Below are 15,620 nucleotides of genomic sequence, written 5' to 3' on the forward strand. Positions count from 1 at the left end.
TGGGGGATCTGTCAGCTCACCACAGTCTTTGCAGCAGTTCCTCTCTTGAAGGCCGATCTGTGCAGTGCACCTCTGTGGCTATTATAATATCACACTATTATGTGTTAACTGCCCTAGTACTTAGGCCGCTATAACAAAATTCCATAGTATGTGTGGTTCATAAACAACAAAAATTTGTTTCACATAGTCCTGGAGGCTGGGAAGTCCAGGATGCAGGCAGGTTCAGTGGCTGCTGAGGGTCTACTTCCTGGCCTGCAGATGGTGACTTCTTGCTTGTCCTCACATGGTGGAAAGGGCAAGGGGTCTCTTTTGGGCCTCTTTTATAAGAGCACTGATCGCAAGGTGACTTAATCACCTCCTGAAGTCTTCAATTCCTAATTCCATCATCGTGAGGATTTGGATTTCAACATATGAAGTTTGCAACCACTTTTTGAATTCTAGCAATTTGTCCTTTCTCATGCATTTTTGCTAATATTGGTCTTTATGTTCCTCTACTAAGGCCTGAGAGTTTTAGCAAATATTTCACTAAACCTCATTCACTTCTTGCTGTGTAATTGGCATCTATGCCCAAATTGCTCTGCTCATTTGGGCCCTCTGTTTCCATGAGATGTGTGACTTAAGGAAATCTAAGAATGGTGATTGATCTCTGTGGATCCCACAGTGGAGACTGCGCATAATATGTGCTATTTCTGATATACTTTTTGCTAGAGTACTTCTTAAACCTTTCCCTCAAGGTGTGTCGCACACCGTTTACCAAGTCAGTTTATCCTCATCTCTACGATAAGGACAGTTTTTAGGAAGTGCGCTCCCCACCTCCAGCCTGTTTGGGAGACGTGGAAGGGCAGGAGAGGGATGTGGCTCTGAGTACAAAAAAGAGTGACAGCTTTTCTGCTCACAAGCCACTTCTCTTCCCTAAGATGATGATATCAATGTTCCACTTCTAATATGATCCTTTCATGAGGAGACATCTGAGACCTCGCAGACTCAGCTCTAAATCCAAGCACACCAGCAGGCCCGCATGTCTGAGGGGCTGCCCAGCCTGCAGACACCTGCAGTGTTTCATCTGCTTCTAGAACTTGGTGTGTCAGTCAACTGGGACAGCAAGGGGGGACAGGTTGCTGTGAAGTGACTCCTTGGCTTTGCTCACTTCTTCATCTTAGAGCCCGTCAGGACAGGGTATTTTGACCCTGAGGGGGAAGAATTGTGAAGAGGCACCAGGAAGGCAGTTTTTAAATTGAAAAATAAAAAAAAGATGTATATTATGGGTAGTTTGAAGAAGAAAGATGAAAGAAAGTGACTTGGGGATGACTGCTTTGAAAAAGCCCCCACCCCAGTGTTTAAAATGTCATTTCATTCCACTTAAGCCAGGCCTTCCATTTAGCCCAGGGTCAAATCTGGCTAAACCTATTGATGTAGATCCTTTGCTGAGGGTTTTCTCCACATGACTTGGCTACTCCCATCTGCAGAGATAAAGATGCTTTCCAAAGATGAAAATTCTTGAGTTAAAATAAATTGCTGTGAACCTCAGGATAATTAGTGTCCTTATAATTGTCATTGGAAAGAATACCGCTAATAAAAAATAACTTTGAGACCTGATTCCAAAAGGCAGATTGTAATTCTGTTTTGGAATGCAGAATCAGGAAATTAGTTGCTGCTACTGTGAGTTTTTATCTGTATCATTCCGAAATTGTCTATTAGGCAGGAATCATATTTACCTGTTCTCTCCTCTGCATGAGAGAAATTGCTTGTCAAAGAATTGTGTCGGACTGGTGCTCAGGGCAAATGTTTACTGTTGTAACAATTCTGTCAAAAGCAAATTTGAGGCCTGACAGCACATTCATAGAAAAATTGCTGGTGGATATCTGCTCAGTACAGGGCTGGGAGTGTGGACTAAAGTTTGCTCAGACACTCAGGTAATAGAAACCTGATCTAATGCTATTTCCATAAGGGACAGCACTTGGGAGTCCCTGTTCTGATTATGACCTCAGGCAGCCACTTAGCATGCTTCTGAGTTGCCCATTGAGCATTTAAAAATACACTATTTCTATTATTTAACAAAGGAGATTCTGCAGTTAAAAAAAGTGTGAGTATATCTCGAACTCAGTGGCTTTAACACCAAAAGCATTACAATTGTGTTAATTGTTCAATAGATCTAGATAAACCTGCTATTTATTTGAAATTGTTTTCCATAATGGAGTTAATGAAATTATAATGCTGGAGAAATTAAGCTGATTCTTTGCAACAGCATGTGTAAAAGTAGGTCTTCCTCTTACTTTGTTACCAAATCTCTAAATTGAGGCCATATTTCCTTTATTTAGTTTGCTGTTCTCCTTTTGGCACTTTGGTGGAATGGTACATATTTAAAGACTGGTATTTTGGAACTGTGCAAGCCACGTAAGTGTTTTTTCTAGAAGTTATTTCTGTTAGTTGCCTTCTTTACTTGCAAGTTGACTGTAAATGTCATAAAGTTTATGCCCTATATAAATTGCTTTAATTATGTTGGGTTTATGTAACTTCTTTGTATTTGGATAGGCTAAACGTATGCATGAAATTTTTCTATAAACTCTAGAATCTTGTTGAATGTCATAGTAAACAAATACAACCCTATTTAAATGAAAATATTTATTCTTACTGGTTTTACTTAAGTCTAGATCACCATGATCATTGTCTTTGCATGATGATACTTCATTTTGGAAATTAAGTGGGAAGAACAGGCCGGTATTCTTGTCAAAGCAGCCCAGATGGCAAGTACAGTGCTTAGGCTTCCAGTTTACCAACATAAGAATCCTGCCCACCCTCTCCTTTGTCCTACAGAAACAAACATGGCTCACATGCCGTGATAAATGTGTGGGACTTATCCTATAGTTTTGTAGGAACACTTGTCATGGCCAACTCTAGTTTAAGATCAAGAAATGCCTTCAGCTGTTTTTATCTAGTTGCTAAGTCAAATGGCAGTACCAGAAATAAATCTGAGGAATTTTGGAATGACTGAGGAGCTAATAATATATAATCAAAGTCCCAGTAGAAAATAAAATGCCAGCATGATACCTGTAACACACATTTCTGTTTGCCCAATATTCTGCAGTCATATTTGACTTTGCTGAATAAAATATAATGAAACTTCAAGGTAGTTTAAAAATCTAATCATTGCCACTGATGGCTGTCTGGTCAATTGGCAAGATAGTTGCACATAGTTTTTAAAACCTTTCTGGATATCCTCCTTTTTAGTGGGTATCTCTATGTCCTTTCTATTTTAATTCCATTCCGTTTTACCTGTCTTAATAGTTCACAGTACCGAATATGAATAAAACTAAAGAAATGTTATAACTTGCTTTCCTTATTTATGTATATTTCAGGGTTGTGATAAGGTTGTCATGGTGAAAATTCATATTCCCTGAAAATCTTGTGTTACTATGAAGTGTCTAATTCTGGTTTTGTCAAGGACTTGGTTTGTTTGGTAAATACTCATAGAGTATTCAGAAAGTGGCCTGGTTGATGATATGAACATTCTATGAATAGATAAGAAGAGTCAAGTGTTTAGTTGTTGAGAATAAGTTAGAAAATACATAAACTTCTTAGGGCAATCCCACCCTGCATCATGCTCTCTGTTCACCTGCAGGCTTGTATTACCAATTGGGTTATTATTTATATGCCTACTACATAGAAAACTTTGGGTCAGGAAGGTAAAAAAAAAAAAAAAAAGTATAGCCAGTTATCTAGGAAAGGATTATTATGTTACAGATATATAATGAGTTTCTTGAGCAAATAAGATGCCTAATGGCCCATGATGGTCATTAATAATAATTTATTTATTTTAAAAGAATTTTAGCATTTACTTGTACATATTTGCAGGTACGGTGTATTGTTTCAATGCATGCATAGACTGCACAATGATTCACTTAGAGAAGATGGCATAGTTTGGTACCTGTTAGTCCACCAGTTTTAGGAATAATTTAAATTAGATATTTCCTAGGACTGCCATAACAAAATGCCACAAACTTGCATGGTTTAAAACAACAGAAATTTGTATCTCACAATGCTAGAAGCTAGAAATCTGAAATTAAGGTGTTGCCAGGGCCATGCTGCCTCTGAAACCTGCAGGGGGGCATCCTTCCTTGGCTCTTCCTATCTTCCGTGGTTTGTTTGCATTCCTTGGTGTTCCTTGGTTTGCGGCTGTAGCACGGCAATGGCGTTCTTACCCGTGTGTCTGTGTCTTTACATGGTGGTCTCCTTGTGTGCCTCTCTCCTCTTCCTATGAGGACATCCATCGGTCTTATTGGATTAAAGGCCCACCCCACTCCAGTATGACTTCAACTTATCTTGATTCCATCTGCAAAGATCTTATTTCCAAAAATAAGTCCCATTCACAGGTACTGGGGATTAGGACTTCAAATAATCTTTTGCAGGGTGGGGGACACAATTCAACCCATAACATATCCATTTGATTCCTCCAGTCTAGGGTGTGGGTTACAAGCACAGGAACAACCCTGCCTATCTCAGTAAATGCAAATTTATTGTGAGGATGTCAGAGTGACATAATAGATGGGAGATGGAGGGTTGAACTAGGAGAATGGACAGGAACCAGGGATCCTTTGGGAGATGGCAGGCAAAGTTGCAGCCAAAGGCATGTTTCAGAAACAGTCTGACCTCTGTTCTCTTCTGCATCTTGATTAATCTGTTCTTCACTGTTGAATCAGCATCCCAGGAATGAGTATCTGGTTGAGTAGGTTTAGACACCTGGCTGTGCCAAGGATGCTTGAAGAAGAATCTGCCACTCTCAGTGTAGGAAGTAGGAGTGAGTCAGATGGAATTGCTTTCTTGTCAAAACTACGCTCAGTGGGAATTTTCTCAAAAGGACGATGGCAGTGCCGATAAGGAAAGGGAAGGGGGATTCAGACACTGGGGAGCGAAGTAAGACAAACGTCTGGTACAGGAAGGCAAAGTCTATGTCATCAAAATAAATGACCAATTTCTCCAGGTTTATAAAAATCCTCAGGTCCATAAATAAACTACGTTGGGTTTCATCTTCTTCCAAGTCACCCATTGGCCACCAGTCTTGGAAGCAATACCAGTAACAAACCGTTGACACCTAGGAATCTGTTTCTACATCTATAAAGCCAGCCATCTAAGACTGCTGTGAAGATATGAGATTTTATATACGCAGTAGCTTGCATAGCACCTGGCAAAAAGAAGACAACCTGCAAGTGATAGTTATTACTCGTTTCAAAGCTGGATGGTTTCACACAGAGGGTTTAAATATGCATAGATCCATGAGAAAATAAATGAAATTCCCCCAAATGAATGGAAGACAAAATTTAGTTTTAAAATACAAAATACATTGTAATAAATGACCTCAACCACAAATGAACGGTAGATAATTCCTGTAGAAAGTTTATTCTGAATAGAAACGAATGTTTCTGTGTCCACCAGGAAATCTAGATGGCTCAGAGGATTGGTTGAAACAAGAGAATTGAGGCAGAAAATGTCCCTGGTTATATAGGAAAGGACATCCACAACTCTGGAGTCTCAGCCCACCTCCAAGCTATTTTGTGTGCAGGTGCGAGTCTCTTCCAGAGGACAGTGTGAGTAGTGTGCTCCAAAACTCCTGGTCTCCTTGTTCCAAATTCCTTTTCGCCTTTCATATTTCTTTTTTTTTTAAAGTGGAGAAATGATGCAATAATAAAGAATTTGAAATTTTTAAAAAATTCCTTAGTTTTGCTACCTAAGCTAATTATTTTGTTTTTCTAATTCATGCTACCATGACTATGTATTTCTACATAGTTATTAAAATGTTCACTATATAGTGCTGTGTTCTATTTCACATATTGTATTCTGAGCACTTTTCTATACAAACCTCATAATAATAAGGCTGGGTTGAGTCCCCCATTCCTTTACTCTGTAACGTTTCCTGATTTTTATCTTTTCATAGCATTTATCATTGCCTAGCATCATAGTATATATTAATTTCTTAATGTTTATTTATCCCACTAATATAAATTCAATGTAGCAGGGCAAATATCAGCAGAAGTGCCTCACAGACAGTAAGAAGTCAAAAAGCACTTGTTGAATAATGGATTAATGAATGTCTAAAACCCTGTTAGATGTTTAGATTGATTCTACTTTTCTGCTATTTCAGTTAATATACTAATGAACATCTTACTGCATGTAGGTTTTTACTTATTTTAATTTTTTTTCCTTAAGATTACACTGATAAAGTGTAAACATTCATTTTCATGTAGTCAATCATTTTCATTTAGCTATTCATTCATTTATTCATTCATTCACTTATTTACCAAATATTCAAGTGTCTGTGCTGGCTACTGTTTCATGTCTGCAGACAAAGTTGTGAAAAAGGTGGACGAAATTCTTGTCTTTATGCAGTTTTTATTCTAGTGAGGGAGACAGACAATAAATATATAAAAAATTAAATATGTACTAGATGACAAGATGGTGATACGTGCTGTGGAGAAAAATAAAAAGGGGAGGGAAAGGTGTGCTGTTTTAGGTAGGGATGTCAGAAAGACCTTTCTGAGAAGGTTAAGTTTGGAGAGAATTCTTAAGTGAAGTAAGAGGTTGAGGGTCTGAATAAATGATGCGGGCAAGACGGCAGGTGCAAAAATCCCATTGCAGTAAATACTCTGTCTGTGGCCACACTATGTTCCCATAGTTGTAGCTCATCAATTTTATTTGCTCTTGGTTAAAATTTTTATTTTTCTGTTAATTTATTAAGTGAAAATTCTATCTTAAGTTATCTTTAATTTTTGTGTCACAAATGAGGATAAACATTCGTTTCACATACTTGTTCACTGCCTGCGTTTCTTCTTAAATGAACTCTTTGTTCCTGTCTTTTGGGAGTTTACCATTGAAATCTGAATGTTTTCCTTATAGATTTGAATGTGATCCTTATATGTTAGAGCTGCAAATATTTTTCCCAGTGTGCCATTATCATTTTAATTTTGGTTTTGCTACTTCTTATTATGTAGTTTTTTATTTGTGGTTTGGTATGCACTTTAATGGGATAAACTGACATTAAGAAGTGTCTTTGGTAGATGAATTGATATTTCACCCCTCCCTGTTTCTACATCCTTTGCCACGTTCCTTTGATTTTCTTCTGTATTGACTTTGTGTCAGCAGCGTGACTTACTTGGGGCAATGACAAGTGGCAAATGTGGCACAACAGAGGCTGGAAAGTGCTGTGCAATTGCTGCCTCTCTCTTGCTCTCCGTAGCTTGCCTTGAGGCTGTGCCTGGCCTATCCTGCTGGTGGGAAGGAGACACGGTGTGCAGAGCTAGCTTGTGAAGTGCCCCCCCAGGACATCCTAGACCAGCACAGCCAGTGGAGCCCCAGCAAGGTCAGCAGAGCCACCTACCTAACCCCCAGATGAGTGAAGTCCCAGGAGGGAAACCACAAGAGATCATCGCAATCTGAAGAGATCAACTGAACCCCCACAAACAGTCATAGCACTGGAGTTTTATGGTGGTTTTCTGTGCAACATGTTTGTGGAATCAGTAATTTATAGAGTGTCCGTCCTTAAATTACCACTGTGCTTGTGTTACTTATGTCTTGTGTTGGTGGCTGATGTTAATGTAATAAGAATGTTTGCAAAATTTGTTAAAATCTAATGTAGCGTTGGTTGAATATTAAGATTCCATCGGATTGTTATGCCCTAGCCTGCCCTGGGTGGGTAAATTCGCATTGGTACAAGTGAGAATAATCTAAAGAAGTGCCCATGATGAACTAATTTAATTGAAATGAAAGGGGTCTCTTCCTTTAGTAAATCCTTTTAAGAGGCGATTGCTACCTGAACATAAAGAAGAACATAGACATTTTAAAGGCAAATGTTCAATGCATTTCCAGTAAAGTATGGTAAGCACACTGCCCAATCTGAAATTGTTCCCTTTCTGCAGTCACAAAAAGTGGAGAACAAAATGAAAAAACATTGTGCCCAGTGGTTAGTATCTATTTTTGTGGTAACTCTGGTAAGTTCATGCCGTTTCTCTGGGGACATCAGACCATGATGCTCAGTGACTGTCAGGTAACTAGTAACATTTCAAGAAAACCTGAATTCCACTGTCTATTGTTTCTTCTTCAAACCTGTAGCAGCCCTGGGCATTAAAAAATACTTGGTATCTAGTTATGAGGTAAGGCAGATGGATTCGAAAGTGTATTGAATTTCCTGTTTGGACCACTGCACCCCAACAGAAGAGACGCTGCTGGAAGTGCTAGTGCCAGGAGTCCTGTTCTTCTAAGCCCTCCAGTCTAAGAAGGAAAACAGATCTGAGCATGTGATATTGTGACACAGACTACCAGGGGCCACTTTCTAGTATTCAGTTCATTGATTTTTTTCCCTTTGAATATATACTATATTACAAAACTGAGAAAGTTATAATCCAGCCACAGTTCTGATAAATGTTTCATTTGGTACCAGGTTTTCTAAGTTTGCTTTTCTGCAATCTGGACCATCAAAGGATGGTTTAAATCAGATGATAAGGTTATTAATAATGAGGGTCTGAGCATATTTAAGGAGGAAAAAATAACATTCAACACAATCTAAAATATTTATGTCAAGAGCAGAGCAAACAAAGGAAGAACTAATCAATGAATAATTTAATGCTGATGCCTTGATTATAGATGCAAGTGAAATTCTTCCTGAATTGGTAAGTTGGTATTTTTAGATTTTGATGAAAAATGAGTTTAATGAAGGTCATTTGGTTTAACTAAATATCCTTGAGAAATAACTAACAGGATCTTGATTCCACAACTAGGTATTCATTGAATAAAGTTTTGACTGCACCTGTGTTAATATTGGCATTTAAATTTCCCATTTAAGCTATAAGCTATTATATGCATGATTATATAAAGTTCAAAAGGATTTAAAATTGATTATAAACATCTGAATAACTTGATGAATGTTGTATTAGACTGATTTGAAAGCTGGGCTTATGTCAGGAGGAAAGAGTTATATTTTTATGCATTAGGTAACCCAACAGATAAGCTCCTAATATTTATTCATTTAACAAACACCAAATAAGCACCTGCTTTGGTGAGGATGCCTGAAATGAGAATCAAGTAGCAGGGTAAACAGATTGGAAATTTTCGTTAACAAAAATGTTATCAGATAAAATTCTAATTAGTCAAAAACTGACTTAACTTTAGCATCTTGATGTGACTCAGCGTACCAGTTAGAGTTCCATTGAGGAAATAGAAATCACTCTAGATATTTTAATCAAAAAGTGATTTAATATGTGGAACTAAGCGGTTATAAAATCTTTTAAAGACCTAGAGGAGTTGGTTCAGGTGAGCACTGCTGTAGCTAAGATCCAGAGGTCAGGAAGCAGCTGTGCCTACTGCCACCACTGATGTCAATACAACTGCTTCAAACGCAGGAAGCTGGTGACCAGACACTTGAATGTGGACCCCATCGGCCGCAGACACCTCCACCCTCATTCCTCATGTGAGACTCTCTCCCTGATGGGATGCACGTCACATCTAGCCCTGACCTGCCGGGGAGCCTGAGAAACCTACGCTTTAACCTTCCAGCCCCTTTAATGTAGGGGCTTCATAGAAGGAAATTCAAATGGATGCTGAATCCACACCCAGAAGACTTAGTCTGTTTTGAGGACCCATAAGAGTCTCTGGTCTTTTTACGGAGATGAGCAAAAATATCAGGAAATCTCCCTCAAACTATTCTACATTCAAAGGCAACTTCATAAATGGCTAAAGCTTCACTCTGTCAGAATCTGATAACAGTTTCCCATGGATTAAAGGACTTTAGACATACAGTACAAAATTAATTTTAAGTAAAATTTTGGCTTCTGTGTTTAGTACAAAGAGAAATATCACTACTTCAGTTGTAATGTCCCTGACGACACTGACTCCAGCTTTACCTAATTGTTTGTTGTACTTCAGATGAGAACGGACTGATGAGGATGATTATAATAATAATAATAATGATGATAATAATAATTATCCAGTGTTTCTTGAGCATTCATCTTCACAACTACCCAAAGAAGTAGCACTATTATTCGCTCCATTTTACTAATCAGGAAATGGAGAATAAATTAATTGACCTGGCCAATGTCAGATACAACTCATCAATACTTACCCTCCTGGCTTCTCCCTCTTAGTAAATAACACCATCATCGTAAACTGATCAAGTCAAGAAGTACAGGCGTTATCCACATTCTTTTTTTCTTACCCATACATCTAACCCGTTATTGAGTCCTGTTGACATCATCATCAGAATATGTTTAAAATATGCCTCTTCTGTCACCTCTGGGATCACCCTACTCCAAGCCATCACTGTCTCTTTAATACCACACTCGTTCGTGACTGGTCACTTTACCTCCACTCTTGACTCTTCATAACCTGTTCTCCATCTGCAGAGTGAATTTTTCTGCTTAAAACCTCTCAATGTCTTCTTACTGTACCTAGAATAAAATCTAAAACTTCTTCCATGATGTTTTGCTCTGACTTACCACTGCAAACTAATTTCTTCTCTGCCCCTTCATACTACATTCTGATCACAATGTATTAGTTTACCAGGGCTGCTGTAACAAGGACAAAGTAATGCGGATTGGGTGTCTGCAACAACAGCAATTTATTTCCTTATAGTCCAGAGGCTAGAAATTGGAGTTAAAGATGCCGACAGGGTTGGTTCTTTCTGAGGGACTTGAGAAAAAGATCTGTTCCAGACTTTTGTCCCTGGTTTACAGATGGCCACCATCTGCCTGTGTCCTCACATCATCTTCCCTCTCTATGTGTCTGTGTTCATACTTTTTTCTAAGAACAACAGTCATATTGGATTAAGACCCACTCAAATGACATTATTTTAACTTAAATACCCGTTCAAAGGTCCTATCTCCAAATAGGGTCACACTCTGAGGTATTGGGGGTTAGGACTACAACATGACTTTTTTGAGGGGACACAATTCAGACCATGAAATGAAACTTTCAGTTTGCAGAAAGTGCCCATCTCATTTCCCGCCTTGGGGCGTCGGCAGTACTCGTAGCCTCCACCTTGAATGCTGCTCTTTCTCCTCTTCTCATGGCTGGATCACCTGTATTCTGCTGGTATCTTGAATGTCTCTTCTTAAAGTGATCTTCCCTTGTCACCTAAACTGAGTAGCCACTGAGTTAATTTCTGTCTCATCACTCCATTTTACCTTTTTGCTTAGCACTTGCCATTTTATGATATTTTCTATTCATTATTTTGTACGTTGGTTATTATCTCTTCTCCCCAAACCTTACTGGAACGTAAGCTGTGTGAGGGGACATACCTTGACTGTATTGTTTAATGCTTTATCCCAGCACTCAAAACAGTGCCTGATCTGGCAAATGGGAAGACGAAAAGACAGAATGAGATGGAGGGAGAGAGAGGCGAGGTCAGAAGGAGGGAAGGAGGATTTAAATCTAGGTGTATCTCCCTCCTAGATTTTTGCCACTGGGCTACTCTAAAAGTAACGTGCTCTAAGTATTAAATAGAATTTAAAGTATCGCATTGATTACCAGGGAAGTAATCAGTGATTTAAAAGTCAGAAGATGAAATTTTGATTTTCTGGGATTTTGGTTGTTTTCTGGGTATCGTTGCTAGCAGTGTCAGATTCCATGATGAGTCTGAATAATCCTGAGAACCCCAAACTGCCAAATGTAATGAAACTGGTTAAGTTCAAGTAAGTCCTACAGAGAAATTATTCAAGCCATTTATTTTTGGTTTCCATTACTTTCTTTTTGATGCCAAATGTGCATCTATATTGAGAGAGTTGCAGTGTTGGAGAAAACCACTTAGCTAAATACAAATGTAAAAGCAGATGAAGGTGGAAATAGAACTGGAAAACATTAGAAGAGAAATTTCAATTTACCAAAAAGTAGCAAAGGGTTGCAGGGTATTCACATTTCTTGGTGGGTTGCTATAAGAAATTGAGTAAGATGATTGGTGATATGAAAAAGGCATATGGAGATCTCAAGGAAAGGACTCTTCTCTTAGCAATGTTCTTATTAAGTTGTAAAAATAAGATCTGTATAGTAAAGTCCCATTGATACCTGGAATTTGTTTTTGAAAATTTGTAATATAAAATTTAAGTGTTTGGTGGTGTGGTAGACAAAATTCTAACACGGCATCCATGATTCCTGCCCCTTGGTGATCATGCTTTGTGTAAACCTCTCTTCCTTGGGTGTTGATGGGACCTTTGATTTGCTTCTTGATGACAGAATATGGAAAAGGTGAAGGGATTTTTCAGAAGTAATTAAGGTCCCAAATTAGTTGATTTTAAAATAATAAAAAGTCATATCACCTTGGGCAGGCCTGGGCCTCTCCCATGGTCTTGATGAGGCAGGCACTGTGCTGAGGAGACCTATGTGGCAAGTAATTCCATGAGGCCTATAGGACCTGAGGGTTGGCCTAGAGCTATCAAAAATATGAGACCCTCAGCCCAATGGCCACAAGGAAATGAATTCTGCCAACAACCTGAATGAACTTTGGAGCAGATTATTCCCCCGTATTGTCTCGACATGAAAATTCAGCCTGGTCAAGGCTTTGATTGAAGCCTTGTGAGACCCTGAGCAGCAGACCCAGTTAAGCCATGCTTGGCCTCATGACCCATGGAAACTTTGAGACAATAAATGTGTTATTTTAAGCTGCTAACTTTGTAGCAATTGGTTATGCAGCACAGAAAACTAACACCTGTAGCTTCAAAATTAAGAGCAAATGTGAGGCCTTGTATTTGGACAATTGATTCCTATCTTGTTTGCTACATTCTTTCCACTTTTCCCTCGTGAAGTGAGGGTGTTTATTTTAAAAAATGCAGATATGACATCCTCTTTGCTTAAAACTCATTTATGATTTCCTTTGATTTCTGGAAAAAACAGAATCCTCAGTATTGCCCTGCATGATCTGCCCGTATATTCTGTTTCCCTTTGTTCTCTGTGTTCTAGTCATACTGGCCTTACTTAGGTTGTCAGATACTTTTTGTTTCCTTGTGCCACAGGGCCTTTGCACTTGCTGTTCTCGCTGCCTACAACATTCTTCCTGTCCTTTTTGTCTCAATTATCACTCATTCTTTCCATCCTTCCTTCAGATCTCATCTCTACTGTCATTTCCTCAGGAAACCGTTACCTTGATTTTCCTAGATAGGTCAATCCCCACTTCCATAACTCTCATAGTACTATGTCCTCTTCTTCATAGCTATTAATACAGCTATAATTTTACATTTATTACTGTGATTACTATTTTTAATATCCCCATGAGGGCAAGGAAGTGTTTCTGTTTTGGCTTAGCATTTTATTCTTGCACCCCTAGCACCTGGTGCGTTGTCCTGCAAAGATTAATAAAAATTCAAATAATTATAGTAATAAAGGGCATTCATTGAGCACCATATTCACCTAATTTATTCACATAATCTATGAGAAAGGTACCATTAATACTTGCAGATTAGAAACTGAAGCAGAGGGCCAGCACCGTGGCTCACTGGGGAGAGTGTGGTGCTGGGAGTGCAGCAGCGCTCCCGCCACAGGTTTGGATCCTATATAGGGATGGAGGGATGGCCGGTGCGCTCACTGGCTGAGCACGGTGCGGACGACACCAAGCCAAGGGTTGCGATCCCCTTACCAGTCACAAAAAAAGAAAAAAAAAACTGAAGCAGAAAGAGGATAAATCATATTTTCAAGGTCACGCGGTTAGTAAGTATTGGAGTCGAGATTTGAATCCAGGCACTTGTGGCTCAATCATTAATTAAATATCTTAACTGAGCATTTACCAGTACTGTATGCTTCCTCCTACCGCAGGTGCTCCACAAATTTATATTAAGTAGACATGAATCAATGGTGTGATCCCGGAGGAAATTTGTGGTCTGTTTCACTTGATTGGAAGCCTATGGGCTCCGCTGCCTCTGGCATGTGGGGGAATTGTCTTCCTATTGACTGTATTTTATAGAGAGAGTTACACAGTTCATGTTAATATATTTAATATATTTTTATTGTAAATTTTTATAAGTTCATGGCAAATGTAAATGATGGAAGTAGCACGATTGGTCCTACTACATACATACACACTGTACATAAGAAATACATGCTATTCTCTATACTTTCTGTAGAATATTTCATATATATATTTTCTTTTTTTAGGACCAATTGTGCTACGTCCATCATTTTTTTTGTGGTCCTAAACAACTTCTTTCCAAATAAATTTTTTTGTCATATTCCAAAGAAGATTGCTATTTGTTCCATTCTTATTTCAGAGGCTGAAACATGAGCAGAATCTTCATAAACACTGGCTTTTTTAATTGATGAAATAGGTTAGGAAAACATAATGTTTACTTATCCACTGTCTTTTTAAGAAGGTGAGAAAGCAGATTGTTTTTATAGTGATAGAGGGGCTGTTTTGCCATTTTCTGGCATTGTTCTTTATGTTAAACCCAGAAAGATCACTTGTGACCAAAATTCGAATGGAAGGTATATAAATATCTCAGTCAAGGTGCCACAGTTTATGGAAACTAAAGTGAAGGGAACAGATGGAGATCATAATTAAGGTCCTTATGCCCTTCAATGTCACTGTTAATGACAGGTCATCTGCTAGGATTCCCCAAGTTAGAAGATCTCAGAGGTACTGGGAATGACTTGCTACTTCTGACTTGCAGAACACCTCATTTCACAACGTTACGACAAGTGCCAATGTCGTGCAAGGGAGCTCAGGCTGCTTGGCATGACTGCAGATGCTTCCACTTGAGTGCCAGGCCTGAATGTTAAAACAACATCAGCTCACACTTCCCTGCATCCCTTGTCTTTTCTTTCACTTGAACAAGGAAATGAGAAAGTGCTAGGGGCAAAACTGTAGCACTTTTATTTTAGTTGATATAGCACGTCCATCTCCACCTTGAGAAATGAAAGAGACAGTCCATCAGAAATTGATGGTTAATTTGCTGAGGGCTAATTTCCCTCTGAGGGTCACCTATTGCTATAGAGGGCAAAAACCAACCTGAGCAAAACTATCCTACTGGATTCCATGGACTCAGAAACTGATCCAGAGTTTGATGCATTTCAATGTGCAGCATCTCTGAGTGGTCTTAAACCAGTGGAGTGGACCCAAGCTTGATGTTATTTGAAGGCATAATAAATATAGTGGAAATTATAGTGTCATATCCAGAGACGTGTTTACTAATTCGTTTCTTTGAAGACAAATAATAGTTGTCACATTAATTTTATTCTGAGTGAAACTAACTTTTATTATTTGCAAAATTCAGAACTCAATCTTTCACTCTATGCTAGCCAGGTGCAAAATGCAAAATAAGCATCATGCATGCCACCACTCCTCACCCCCACACCGATATCCACGGCACACATTGTCAGCGAATCATGACACAGTTGCGCATTGAAACACGTTGCTGACTCCTTCTCAGCGCATCACTCCAGGCATCCTTTAGCCCGTCTTTCTTACTTCATTCCATGAAAAATGAGGCCAACTTACATGTACATAAAATGCAAGCCAGTGCTTCTCGAACTGTATAGATTTCTTTAGTGCAGGATTACTTAGTTTTCAATATTGTGATGTATAATATGCTCTTCTAAAATGGAATAAAATACAGAACACTCCCCAAATGCACTTGATCTTAGAACCCTATCTTGAT

The sequence above is a fragment of the Cynocephalus volans genome, chromosome 5 (genome assembly GCF_027409185.1).
Source record: "Cynocephalus volans isolate mCynVol1 chromosome 5, mCynVol1.pri, whole genome shotgun sequence".
Taxonomy (NCBI): domain Eukaryota; kingdom Metazoa; phylum Chordata; class Mammalia; order Dermoptera; family Cynocephalidae; genus Cynocephalus; species Cynocephalus volans.